Source organism: Eumetopias jubatus, unplaced genomic scaffold, assembly GCF_037043125.1.
Source record: "Eumetopias jubatus isolate StellerSeaLion01/CBP00866 unplaced genomic scaffold, mEumJub1_p1.0 scaffold_3, whole genome shotgun sequence".
Lineage (NCBI taxonomy): Eukaryota > Metazoa > Chordata > Mammalia > Carnivora > Otariidae > Eumetopias > Eumetopias jubatus.
In genome coordinates this window covers 91,817,743-91,832,818 of record NW_028274809.1, presented here as the reverse complement: position 1 = coordinate 91,832,818, position 15,076 = coordinate 91,817,743, and the positions used below count along the sequence as shown (strand labels likewise).

The 15,076-nt window shown below is 40.2% G+C and overlaps 1 protein-coding gene across 1 annotated transcript in view; it reads left to right on the top strand.

The window, feature by feature from the left end:
* Window positions 1-15,076, top strand: part of THSD7B (thrombospondin type 1 domain containing 7B) — a 763,227-nt gene that overhangs the window by 363,657 nt on the left and 384,494 nt on the right. The gene's annotated exons all lie outside the window — the stretch shown is intronic.

Genomic DNA, 15,076 nt, shown 5'->3' with positions numbered 1-15,076 from the left:
TGGTGCCTCAGCAGAGGTCCCCAGTCAGGTGTATGGAACAACAGGCTCTACTGGTTGATCATTGAAATGTATTAAAGCTTGGGACAGTACTTGGCAGTCTACCCGGTCAAGGCAGTTTTACCTGTTATTAATTTAATGTGCTGTTTTAATATTCCACTTTTTCTCTCTACCAACCCTGCTACTTGCAGGTTGTAGGGGAGAAAGAACCTCTATTTTATGGCATATTCTTTTGCCAAGTCTTGCATATCATGACCTTCAAAATGTGACCTCTGGTCACTGTCTGTTCAACAAGCACATCCATACACGGTACTCTTCTCTAACCCCCTAACGATGGCAGCCTACTTTGCATGGTGACAAGGGAAAGCTTGGGTTAGGTCCGATGCAGTGTCCACACAAACCAGGGCATATTTAGAAACTTCACTCAGTGGGGGCCAGGGCCAATATAATCAATTTACCAATCCCTCATCAGTTTGGAACTCTGGTGGATGGCCCCAGACTTCTTTGGCACTTGCCTTGGACCTTGTTGTGAATACACAGGGCCTGCTGTTACTTCATTAATCAAGTCACTGTATTTCAAAAGCAATCTGGCATCCTTGGCAATATGCCACCCACCTGGGCACTGTGGTGGCCACTCTTTCTGTGCACCTAAAGAGTCCGTTGCTAAGGCTTGGACCTGAGCAGAACAGCAGCTTTGTGTCATTGGGGGTGTAAGTCTCATGTGAGCTGAGATAAGGAAGACAGTGAGGACTGCCTGAGGCTCCTGCAGGAGAATGCAAATGTCTTCCCACATATCCTGACCCCACAAGGGTTTATTCATAAAATCATCTACCCCTTGGCTTCCCATTGTCCGATCTGTAGGGTAAATCCCTTTAGAACAGCCTAACTGACAGTGTAAAGGGTTCACAGCCCCAGCTCATGAGTGTTCACTGGCCAAACCACTCTAAGTTCGGCTCACTGGCTGCTGAGGTTTGTTCTTGTTTCCATCCAGATGGTGTCAGTGCTGGGCTGAATAGGAATCACGATCCCTGTGGACAGACTGCCTCCCCTAGACCCATCTGTATAGCAGGCATTGGTGGGAATTTCCTCCCCTCTCTCTATCCAGGCCACAGGGGCCGCCACAGTAAGGACAGGGGCATTTGGAGGATCTACACATTTCTAGAGACAGTGGGCTGGTGGACAGGGTGCTCCTCTCCTGCAAATCAGTTTGCCACTTAGCCAAAAAGGGTTTGAACCATGGCAGAGGTGGGTTGATGGACCTATTCTCAACCTACCCTTGATAGGAAGGGAAGTTCTTACCTTGATATGTTGCTGTTCCTTTGAGGGAGGCTCAACCTGCAGGAGCTCTGTTATACACTGCTAGGAGCTTTTCCTCTATGGACCAAAATCCTAGGGGTACTCTCTCCTTCCATTCTCTCTGCCAAGGTGCCCAACCCATACCTACCAGAGTCACGGACACATGTAACTCAAATGGTAGCTCTGCTTGAGAGATGACCAGAGCTCTACTCTGCTTCATTAGAGTTTTGTCTTCTCAAAGGCAACTTACTGTTCTGATTCCTAGTCCCTTATGTGTCCTTTCTTTACCAGGTGGTATAAGAGATGGAGGCGCTGTGTCAAGTGGGGAATAATTGTCCTCCAGAACTCCCAAATCTCTATGAAGTCTTGCTCTGACTCACGTTTTTAGAGGTTTGATGAGCTTACATTTTATCAGTCACAGCTTCTGGGACAACATGCACCTCCCCTGACCAGATGACTTCCAAAAACCTTAGGGTGGTTCCTGGGTCTTGAATTTCTGTGGGTTTACCACCCATCCTATCCCTCACAGATAGTCCAGCAAAGCCTGCAGGGTGTCCTGCCACAGAGGCAGTCTTCACTTGTCAACATTATATCATCAACGTCATGGGTCTATTTTACTAATGTGGGGAAGGAAAACAGGAACAAGTTCCATGATGTATGGTGGGGCTGTGCATGTAACCTTGGGGAAGCACTTGAAAAGTCCACTCTTGCCATTCTCGCCCCTTTCATGTGGAGGTAAATTGATTTTGTGATGACCTGGGGTATACTGGGAAAGGCATTTGCCAGGACAGGGTGGTGCACTCCTATGACCCTGGCAAAGGCATCTCAAATAGTGGCAGTGGTGGACACAGCTGCATGGATGGGGACATTACCTTGTTCAATGCTTGGTAGTCTGAGAAAAAAAAAAAGCTTGGTAGTTTTTTACCAGCTGTACCAGGCTATTGAAAGAACTATGGACAGGATATACAACAACCATTCAGGGCAGTTCTTAGGTAGTTTCTCCGACCTCCTTATGCCCCCAGGCAATTTATATTGTGTGACAATTACCACTCTTTGTGGGGATGGTAGGCTTACTGGCTGCCAGTTGGCATTTCCTCTTAACACTGGTTTGATGATTCTAACCCTGGGGTGGAATTCACTGATAGAGGTCTGCAGAGTTTGACCTTGTAAGATATCAGTGCCCAATATATTCTCTGGTACTGGAGAGATAAAAGCCTCATATGGGGGGGGTGAGTTGAGAGAATGTCCAATTTGCAGTGTCAAAAGGACCTCCCTGACTATAACTTTTTGTCCTCCCTTTTGATGGCACTGAAGGACCAGAAAACTTCTGAGGGTGAGTATATGTGGCTCCTATATCCTCCATACCTGTCACCTTTTGTGTATTTCTGGAGGACTACCGAATACTGAACTCAACATGAGGTCTCTAGTTTCCTCCAGTGGCTCTCACCTGGAGGCAGTCTTGGTCTGCATCCTGCCCTCAGGACATGGGAGGCACTCACACCCAATAGGACTATATCTCTGAGGCCTCTGCTGGAGCAGGTCAGGCATCATGGGTGGTAGGGGTAGATGGGGCAGGTCTGAACTATTGTCCAGGTTTTAAGGCTTTCCATACACAGCAACCAGCATTAGGTTGTCAGTCTATCTGTTTACGTGAGGGCCATGCAGCAATGAGGTCATTGCTTTAGGGTTATTTTTACCTGACCCTTTACAGCCAAGTGGGATAGCCTTTTGGCATTCTGAACTCCTTCTGTCTTGGGTCTTCTCCACAGCTCATGTGCATTCCTGGAATTTGTCACTTCCCACCAGATCAGCCAATGGGTTGCTCAACACCATAAATGTCTTGTCTTACAACTGGGCTCAGCATGTATATCAGTGTCTCATACCAGGTACTGGGGGCAGACTGGAGTATCTTAGCTTTCATTCCTGTAGTGAATGTGGCCTGATCAGGACAGTGTGTAGATGGCCTGTCTCATTCCCAACCCTCCCCCCAAGAATTTGTTGTACCTCCTTTATAGATTTCCCTCATTGGGCCAAGCCTCAGTGCGGGGTAGAGTCATCCAATGTATAAGTCAAGTACCTTGAATCCTCCTCATACCATGCAGGTGCTGCCAAAGGGCAGGAGGTATGGGATGTTTTACATTATCTCTCTCTTTTTTCTGCCCTGTGGAGAAATGTTGTGGTGCCCTTGTGTCCCCTAACTGCACTAACCATGTCTGGACACTTTCCCTGGCTTTTCACTGGAACTTGGCAGCTGTATCGATAAGGTTAGTAGGCATATATTCTCTCGTCAGGAATGTTTCCTGAATTGGGGGCTGCCCACTGGCTGGGGTGGTGGTTGCTGTGCTTTTGCTTTCCTTTGGATCAGGGGTCAGAGGGCATGGGACATCCCCCCGGTCACTGTCAATCACAACATCCCCCTCTTCATTCTCCTATTTTCCCAGAGATTCCACTGCTTAGCGTCCCAGTCAGGCTTTGTCACAAGTGCTTGGACTTTAACTGCAGCAGCTTTTGCCCTCCTAGCTTTGCAGAAGGGCACGCTGAGGTCTCCAGCTGATGATCCTGCTCCCCCACCTTGTCAGCCAGCCCCGAAGCTGGCAGAGCATCAGACCACCATCCGTCCTTCTGTACCCTCAGCTCTTCCTCCAACTCCGGCACCCGAGCTGCAGCCTCTAGTGGGGCCTCAGTGGCCAGCCCAACACAGTAGAGGCCAGCCCACCGTGGCACTCTTTGTTCTCTTCTGAGCTGCAGTGTGCTGTGCACAGATCTCACACAGATGTGTTAAAGCATCACCCCTGTTGTCTCATAATAGTCCACAAGCATCTAATATATGGGCCCCTCCTCCCCACATAGAGGTTGATGGCCAACTCGTGCGGATGCCTCCTTCCTGCCAGGCTCACCAGTTGTTAGTTCACAAGCTTCTTGGGGCTTCCCAGGTGTGACCTGAAACTGGACCCCATATGTAGAGGGCAGGAGGAGATGGAAGAAGGAAGAAGATGACTTCAGATTGGTAGGTGGTAGGTTTAATGAGTGAGGGACCTTACATACAAGGCTTGTTTTGGGCAGCTACAAGATGAGTAGATTTATACGCCTGCCTGCCAGATCTTTAAAGTTTATATAGAGGTCTTAAATGAGTAAGTTCAGTCATATATTCAGTCCAGATGGTCTCAATACTGCATCAGTATCTCAAAGCCATATTTTTGGGTCAGCCTCCGGGAGAGGGAAAGGCAAGTGGAATGCATATTCCAAGGACAAGGGAGGGAGTGAGGAGCCTCTGATTGCATGGGTCCAGCTCACTGGTCCACCAGTGGTCACATCCTCTCAATACCAGACTTTATAAAGAGCTCTCAAAACCTAACAATATGAAAACAAACAACCTGTTTTAGTCAACTTTGGTTGCTTTGGCAAAACCAGATAAGGTGGCTTAAACAAGGGACATTTATTTCTCACTGTTCTGGAAGTCCAAGATCAAAATGCCTGCATACCTGGTATCTGGTGAGAACCTGCTCCTTGGCTTAGAGACAGACACCTTCTTACTATGTGCTCTTCTTTTTCTTCTTATAACGACACTGATCTTATCATGAGGGTTCCCCCTGTCTTGAAAATCTAAGCTTAATTTTCGTCTAAAGGCCCCACTTCCAATACCATCACATTGTGGGTTCAGTATATGAATTTTGAAGGAACACAAACATTCAGCTTACAGCAAAACCCAATTACAAAATGAGTCAAGGATTTGAATACACACTTTACCAATGAAAATATAGAGATGACAAACAAGCACACGAAAAGATGTTCAACATCATTAGCCTTTACGAAAATGTAAATCAACATTTCAGTGTAATCTCACTGTATCTCTGTAAGAATGATGAAAATTAAACAAAGAACACCAAAAAATATGGTCCTATCAAGCATTGGTAAGAATGCAGAGCAACTAGAATCTCCATACATTGTTGATGGGAAGGCAAAATGGTATGGCCATTTTGGAAGATAGCTTGGCAGTTTCTTATAAAATCTACACTTACATATCACCCAGTGTTACAATGGACACCTAATTATTTATGACCCCCAATGAAAACATATATTCATCTAAAAATCTATGTGAATCTGTTCATAATCACCAAAATGTGGAAACAACCCAAATGTCCTTCAGCAGGGGGAATGGATAAACAAAGTGTGCTACATCCATACAACAGAATGCTACTCAGATCAAAAATAAGTAAATAAATAATAAATAAATAAATTCTTGATACAAGCAATAACATCGTTGCCCCTCAAATGCACTTTGTTACAAAGACTACATGCTGTATAATTCCATTTTTTTAGTGACATTCTGGGGGGAGAAAAGCAAAACTATAGAGACAAAGAACAGATCAGTGATTTCCAGGGATTAGGATTGCTGGGGACAGATTGACCCCAGAGGGGCAGCACAAGGATATGTTTGTGTTGATAGAACTGTTCTGTATCATGATAATGGTAGTCGATACAAGGCTCTATGCATTTGCCAAAACCCATTGAACTATACAATACAGAGGGAATTTTATTGTATGTAAATTAAAAAGTTTGTGGATAACGATAAATAATGAAAAAACCCACACATTGGCAAGTTTTCTCGTGTGAGTATCTTAATGAAGTTCATTTCCCTTGACTTTGTTTTTCCATTTCTCAAAAATTTATTCGTAGGAAATCAATCAATGTTATGGTCAAGAATATTCTTTGCAGTGATATTTGTCACAGAGAAATTGAAAACATCTTAATTGTGCAATGATAATGAGGTAGCTAAATAAATTATATTTCTTGTTTACAGGCATTCAAATTATGTTTCTGAAGGTTAATTATATAGAAAGAAATGATCATTCTTTACTGCTATACTATCAGTTTACTCTATTGACTTACCCAGTTTAACTTAAAAATATTGGCTCTCAAATATTTGCAAACCTCTAGACAACTTGTACTTTCTAAAGGTATACCACGTATTCAAGCTGGTCCAGATCCTTTTCTGAATAGCTAGATGTATAAATAGACAGGTAGATAGACAAACAGACAAAATGAATAATATTGTTTCTGCCTTTATACTCATTTCAGTTCCTCTGTTATTTTTTCTAGCTAAGACAAAATTAGGATGGAGAAGAGAGATAATATCTTTGATCCAAATCATTTTTCTATTTGGGATATCCTTTATCCTCATTTTCACCAATAATAAAAAGACACATTATATATAAATGGTGCTTTGCAATTTCCAAAGTATTATTTTACATTAGCCTCTTTGATCTATCACCAGACCGAATAATATAATCAAGGATGATAGCAGTGCCCCTCCTACCACTTATCCAAGGCATCCGAAGCCTAAAAAAAGTCTAACAGTTCTCTAGGGCCACATTTTGGTTAGGCATTTAAGGCAGAACTCAAATCCAGATGTCACAGCTCCTCATTAAATATTCTATTCTTTATAAGTCACTGTTTATTTAGTTCAAGATTTTCCCTTTTGAAGAAGCATGTCCTACATTACATATTCCATTATTATCATTCTGGATTCATCTTGTAAAAAATACAGAGAATCTCTATAAATTCTCATGACAAACAGTTTCTCTACTAAATGGATGTCATCAGATTGTTTTGAGATGTAACAGCGTGCTTTTTTTGTCATTGTGGACAAGACCCATCCCCCCACATCACCTGATTTCTGAGCTATCCACTGTGTCCAAAGATCAAGATTATTATACCTTGAATGCAAACAGATAGTATAAGTCTGTGCCCCAAAATGGCATTTGAAGCTCTTTTCATGAGAACAATAATCCTTAAAACCAGGATTCATATGTAAGAGCCAGGCATATGGGAGAAAAGTGTTTTGTAAATTTCAAATAGCTCCCTGTAGATATCAAGATGGGAAGCCAAAGGACTCTATACACCTTTAGCATCAGCCAGAGTTCTACATTGGCCAGTTTCCGGGGCCAGAAAGGAGGAGCTTAGAGAGGATATCAAGAGAAGGTACACAGATGAGTTTCCCTGCCCCCCCTTCTTTTGCCAATGAAATATGGGGCCGTGAAAATGAAAACTATGGATGTTTCAGGTAGGTTAAAGGGAAAGTAAAAGCAGAGGAACTGTTCCCTTGCTTGACCCTTTGGGAAGCAACTGTGCACACACGGTTCCCTGTACCACACATATAGGAATGGGGCTGCAACAGTGAGACAATGGTGTACTGTGTTTAGGCACAAAACGGACACCAGAGCTCACCACTTACCACACTCCCAATCTGGTCTCTCTGGGCCTATTTAGGACATGGGGGCATCCCAAAATCCCTTTATGCCCCAGTGTGGGATGTGGAAGTGTTGATTGCCCCAGGAAACTGGAAACGGCTTGGAGTCAGGTCTAGATGAGTATGACGTATGGGGACTAGAAAATCAGAAGCTATGTCGGAGACCCTGGAAATTAGCAGTAGAGCAGGTGCCTGTTTAAAAACTAGGTACTGATATACAGAGACCAAGTCAATGGGAATATTTTAGTAGGCACTTTAAATGGCTATATTTATGTTTCCCCATCCCTTCCCAATTCCTGTCTGTCAACCAGAAATTGGGGCTTGTGAGTAAATTGATGTCATTTTTAGAAAAAAAAGTTATTTTCCAAGGTCCAATTTTGGTAGATGTCAAAAACAGTACTATATAGTAATTTTTTCCCCATACCTAAGATGTAATTGAGTAATTTTCAAACCTTTTACACAAACACATGAAATCGTGGTTACTTTCTTCTGGAACATGTGAGTAAGCCCAAGGAAATGTGACATTTCATTGCTAAGGCATGTTGTTAGATTTTAGTTTGTTTTTTGTTTTTTCTTTGAGCAATTTTAGTTTATTTCTGGTGTTTCTACTCTTTTGCATTTTCTCTCACCCTGAGTAACACCTAGTACGGTACTCATGACCTAAAGGTATTGTAATCCCCTACGCTTGACTGACTTACTGGATCAGGCCTTGTGTAGCCACGTACATAAATTGTCCTGACAGTGGGTAGAAGATAAGGAGTGTCAAGGAAGCATCATATTTAAGAAACAGGCTCTAGAACTTGGTTGCCCAGGTCCAAATTCAAGGTCTACTATTTTACTTGTGTTTGTCCTTGGTCAGGTTGTTTTACTTCTCCAAGACTCAATATTGTTGTGTCTATGATGAGCATAATGATAGTTCTTACCTCATAGTATTGTTGTGACATTTAAATGAGCTGATATGTGTAATTCACTTAGAGTAATAACTGACATCTGCTACATATGGTGCATGAGTTTACTGTTATTAATGCTTTGAGGATTACATGAGTTAATAACTACATGTAAAATGTGAGATTGTGCTGGGCACATTCTAAGCAATCAAAGTGTTAGCCTCTGTGATGATGTTATTATATGCTGGGGAACTTCATATAGCTGCTCAGTTTGACAGGCTTCTGAACAAGCAGCTCACCTGCCATGTAGATGAAATTTTAGCTAACTTCTGGCTTCTGTAAACATATTTACCTTGGAAATATCGTCTTCTTATTTTTAGCTGTTGTTTTTTACCAGTTCTCTTGAGTCCCCCCATTCATCTTAGCCTTTGCTCTTATGTTCTCTTTCTTTCTCTTTTATTAGCTATTAGAGTTTTATTGTTTCTTTTTAACTTTATGAGTATCCTTACATCATTATTATATATTTTGCTTTAGCTTGTGTCTGTGTTATTTATCTAACCACACGTTATACTGTTTTTGCTGAGTGTCCCTAGTTTCCTCTTCCTCTCTGGTCTTGCGTTCTGTCTTATTCTACCATCCTTCCATTCTGAGCTTTTTTTCATCTGCTTATCATTTCCATTTTTGCAAAGGATTGCCATATTCTGTCCCACCCATGATGCACTTCCCAGATCAAGGTGCCCACCCCTTTGGGCTTATTCTTTCTAATACTAAATTTATTGGTTAGCTGACAATAGTTTGTGTAGTATCCCTTCTTTATGTTTTGGCATCAGCCAGAAGTAATGTGATGAGGAGTGCGCATGTGAGGTAGGAGCCAGGAAGTGGTCAGCATCATAGATAAGGGTATAGTTCATAATGTCTAACAGATAGGATTTCCAGTCCCATTTCAGACACTTACTAGCTATATGACTTTGAGCATGTTTTTGTTTGTTTGTTTGTTTGTTCTTGTTAACCTTCCTGTGTCTCAGGTGTAACAGTGGTACCTAACTAATGATGTTACTCTGAATATTCAGTACACCCCTACATTAATGTGGTTGGCGCAGAGTATAATACACTGTATGCTTTCTCAAATACCAGATGCTGATGTTATTTTATGGCAGTTGCTTTTGTTTTTATTATTAGGACCCTGATAATACCTAACAGCGGGTTTCTTTGTCTTCCTATGTGTGTCAGCTAGGTAGACAAATACGTTTCAAATCGTGACAGGAAGAAGCAGAAACAGTCATTGTATTGCTGGCATTGCATTGGTGCACATAGATTGCGCTTAGTCCTTAGCTTTTATTTTATCTTTTATTGATTTGAAATAGAAACATTTCCTTAGCTGATTAGGGTCTCAGTCCAGAAGTGGCCAGGGGCTGCTTACCTTTAAGAAAGTAACATTTAAATTTAAAAATGAAATTAAGTGCATATCAATTCCAGTAAATTTACCATGTATTATCTGTTGATATCTTACTCAGCTGTCGGCAAGCATTTAATCAACATTTATTGGCATTCTTTTCTGAGATTTAAATAGGACATAAAATTTTATGACATGTAGAGTGTTTTCAATAACTGTTTCATTATTTTCCATAGATAGTATAATAACATACAAGAGAAAATATCAATAAAGTACCCAGAGTGCATTATTTGGGGGAGAGCAAGGTAGTTTGAAGTTTGTATAATGACAAATGTTGGTCTACTTTCCAAATTGTACTGTAGATTTGTGAATAGCTGGGTTTCTCTTTTCTTCCTCCATTTTGTTTATAATCCTTTCTCTTCTTGTACACATAATATAGGTCAGAAAACTAAGAATTATAGTTGTTTGTTCTTTTATTATGAAAGATAGATAAGGGCGCCTGGATGGCTTAGTCAGTGGAACGTCTGACTTGATTTTGGCTCAGGTCATGATCTCAGAGTCATGAGATCAGGCCCCTTGTTGGGCTCTGCACTCAGTGAGGAGTCTACATGAGATTCTCTCTCTCTCTCTCCTTCTGGCCCTCCCCCTACTCATGCTCTTTCTCTCTCTTTCTCCCTCTCTCTCTCTCTCTAAAAGAAATAGATAAATCTTAAAAAATTTAAAAGATAGATGGTACTTCATAATATTAAATTCTAATTCCTTAGAGGTCACAAAACAAAGAATGTTAATAGGATATAGTATATAGCATAGGTATGGTTTAAATACTAGTTTGCTATGGAAAGCCCAAACTCTAATAGCTCATTAGCATTACCTTTAGATGGTTGCTTGACCAGTAGCTGTAGAGTTTGCATGAGCTCTTTATACTTTAAGTAGTATTTGAATTGGAAAAAGAAACGTTTTTAGGGAATTGTGAGTGTATTTACATGCTCAGGAATCTTTACTTCATCTAAGTACTTTTGCTTTTAGCTGGAAATGGGAAGAGAGAAGGACAGTAGTGTGAACTATGGCCAAGACCCTAGTCATCTGGCCATCTATGCCACAGTCCCCAGAATCACAAACAAAACAGTGATTAATATGACCCTGAAATTTTACTCCTGGGCATATACTGAAAATAATTGAAAACAGGTAAGCAAACAAGTACATATATAAGCATGTTCATAGCAGCACTATTCACAATAGCCAAAAGATGTCCATCAGCAGATGAATGGATCAATGAATTGTGGTAGATACATACAATGGAATATTATTCCATCATAAAATGGAATAAAGTAGTGTATATGGTACAACATGGATGAGCCTGCAAAGTATTATGGTAAGTGAAAAAAGCCAGACACAAAAGATCAGAAATTGTGTAATTCCATTGATACGGAATACTCAAAATAGATAAATCTGTAGAGACAGAACATAACTTGATGCCTGCCAGAGTCTGAGGAGAGGGGATAATGGGGAGAAAATGCTTAATGGGTAAAGGGTTTTATTTTGGAGTGATGAAAATGTTTTGAAACTAGATAGAGGTGGTGGTTGCACAGCATTGTGGTTTACTAAATGTTACTGAAGTGTTTACTCTAAAACGGTTAATTTTATACAATGTCAATTTCACCATGTTAAATTATTCAAAAAAACAAAACGGAGTGGCCACATTGAAGCAGCATCATATCCCATATTCTCAGAGTCACAATTGGTTTAAATAAGTATACTCCATGAGGAGAGAATGTGGAGTTTGTTATTATTGATCCTAGGGAGGCTGATGAGGGCTGGAAGCAATTTCACAGTTTTCTTGAAAGATGAATTCAATTTCCCTCTTAAATATATTCTATTTTATTATGACATTAGATTATCAGAGCTTGTGAAAATCACTATTAATGGCTAAGTTTCTGTCCCATGTGCCACTTTATTTTCCATGCTTGCCTGAGATTTCAGTTGGTCTCATTGATCCATCCGAGAAAATGAAAACAGGAAAGTATAAAGATGCTCTTCTTTTGAGATGGATTCTCTCTGTACAATGGGAAGATAATTATACTGATGTGGATGGGCAGATGAGGTTATTCAGACTCAAGTGCTTTATTTTTGGCTCTTAAATGGTTTAGATTCACCAACCATATAAATAAAATGATCTGGATAATTATAAATAGTTTTTATAGTTTATGTGAGCCAGACTGTGAAGCTGTTGGTTGTTATTTGTACACATATATGAGTGGCAAAGCAAGTGCTTTCCATGGCTGTAACATCAATCTCTAGATTTTTCAGATAAAGAAGGCCGTTACGTTTTTGTGGATCACATCTTTGCAAACAACAGTTTGTTTGTTTGTTTGTTTTTTAAAGCTTTGTGTATATTGAGAGCCATCCATATGCTAGATGCCTTGCTAGGTATGTTGCATAAATGATTTATAATCCTTAGAATATCCCTGAAAGGTGTTGTTATTTCTTTATTACAGAAGAAATAACTGAGGTTCAAAGAAGTTAAGTGACACACTCAAGAGGATAAGTGGTGCTAGGATTCCCCCTTTTTTTTAATTATTATTTTGTTTTTTAGAATTCGCCTGTGGACACTTAACTGTATACAGCTAGGACACTTTGTAATGAGGATCCCATCCTGCAGCTCACTCACAAATTACAGATCCTGCTTATGACTAGTGGTTTGGTTTCCCTAAAGAAAATCTCATCTGTTTGCTCACATGTCTGAATTAGCCTGTATAGACAAGCTATCAAAATGTTGGCGGGATTATTGACATTTAACTGCACTGAGGAAATAGGTATATCAGTTTATGTGAAAGCTTAGGTTTTACAAAGGATTTGAGCTCCTGACATGAATAATGAGGGTGCTGAGTGATGACTGGAGAGGATGTTAAATTTGGGTCTCTGCAAACCTGAGCAACTGGGAATTTAAGGAAGGCAGAAAGATGACAGAAGTTGTGTGTCTGTCTAAGTCATTCAGAATTTGATGTCAAATCACTCTTCCAACGTGGATCTTCTCTTCTCTTCATGCAGCTTCCCTATTGTCTTCTAAATACATGGTATTTTCCTACCACCATACTTTTCGCTGATACTTTCATTGCCTGAGGTACCCTCTTTCATTGCCACCAAGTTTCTACCTTTCTATTTTTCCTTGTTGATAGCCTTCTGATATCAAGCTAGACCCCAGAGGACCTTCTCTTCCCTGAGCTACAACCGTATTTTCTGTTTGGAACTTGGCATTTACGTTTGGACTAAGTTTTCTTTGTATGTGTTTATAGCTCATCTCTGATATGAAGCATGAACTCGAGGGGGTAAATAATAGTATCTTCATTAATTTTTACCTCATCATACACCTTGGACATAGTACATGCTCATCAAATAGTACTTGATAATTGTATAACTCTTGAAGACAGAGTTTTCTAAAAACATATTCATAAAAATACCACTACTAGGAGATACTCTTCTCAAAAAAGGATGGTCATTAGTCAGATAAGGCTGAAAAACACTACCCACCATTTTCACCCTGGGAAATTTACACTGTACATTGGCATTTTCAACACTCTGAGTAGTTCTTCAGTAGTGAGACCAAGTTTACTGTTTTAACTCAGTATTCACAGCTTTCTCCCACTTTTTTGTAAGAGCCCTACTAATACCTATTATTCCTCAAAAATGTCCTTTGCAAGACACTGCTTTAAAGTGCTTTGTATTAAAATTATGTTAATAATATTCACAAATGTGGAAATTAACTTTTGATTAGATGCAGGTTGGGCATTTGTTTGGTCTCCTTGCTTCTGTACTTGGGAAAGTACTACCTCTCAGCTGTATTGGTGTGTGTGTGTGTGTGTGTGTGTGTGTGTGTGTGTGTGGCAGAGAGATAGTATCTGTGTGCATGTATATATGTGTGTAACATACAGTGTGGACTCAACCTGAAAATAGATTAAGACTGAAAAGAGAATGATTGCAACTGGTCTTTCAGCTTGATTATCTGCTAGAATCTCTATTACTTCCCATAATATGCTTGAAAAGTTTTATTTGTACCTCAGGGGCAATGAGCCTGGCCTCATTTACAAATATGAATGCAGATATTAACAGTGTACTGTCTTCTCCTCCAGGCAGTCTTTCTCACTGTCGGCTGGTTTTATTTACTTCCTCAGCAAAGGAATATCCGTCTCCTTAGAATTAGACACAATGTGGTTAATGGAAAAAGCAAAAGCATTGGAGTCAGAAAGTTTTAATTTGATACCCAACTCAGGCCTGCATGACCCTGAGCAAGTTTTCCTTCCAGAACCACTGACTCCTCATCTATAAAACAAAATGGGTTACACCTGCCTCCAAGAGCTTCTTACAAGGACAGTGCCTGGCACAAAGGAGATGCCCCATAAATAGTAGTCCCCTTTGTACTTATTTTTTGCACCAAGCAGATGACAGGAGAATTCCACAGGTATAAAGTCACAGAGACAAAACTGCCTCCTTCCTATAGATGCCATTCCACATTCTGTGCGGTTACTTCAAACTATAAATTATATCATTATTCTTCATGTCTTTTGTTTTTATGAGGTGACAGTGAACAGGGCAAATAGTAAGAGTTGAACTATTATCTATAAAGAGTAACACTAGAATTATAATAGTGACCTATTCTTATATAACCTAAAGGAGAATTTTTTTTAATTATTATAGTTATTTGAGATATAGAAAAGTAACTTAGAAATGATCCCCTTAGTCTTAACATCTGTTCATTGTAAAAACAAAAACAAAAAAACCCCCAAACTACCCCCCATTTTATATATATATTTGAGTAATTCCTCAGATTATTCAGAGGGGGAATAATGAATGTATTATGGAAAATTTCAGATGGGCTTTCAACTTTGTGTCAACATTATACAATTTTAACCACAAGTCCCTTTCCATTGTGGTTTGGGATTATTTACCACTAGGTCCAAACAGAACAAAAGAATTGTCATCTGATAACCTTGCCTAAAGTTACACTTTTGGAGGTAAAAGCACCCAAAGGTAATTAGAATGATGTAGTTCTTTATAGTATAGGATAGAATGTTCCACATAAATTGAGGTTTGCAGGCCAACAGACTATTCTGGCCCCTGTTTTGCAGAAAAACATATACTTATTACACATGGTTGTCAGTAGCAGGTCAATCATGTCTATCCGTAGCCATCCATGGCTCTGTTGTTCCTAGAAGAAGCCCATTTTGTCCCTGCGAAGGATGACAAATGAGAGTTTTG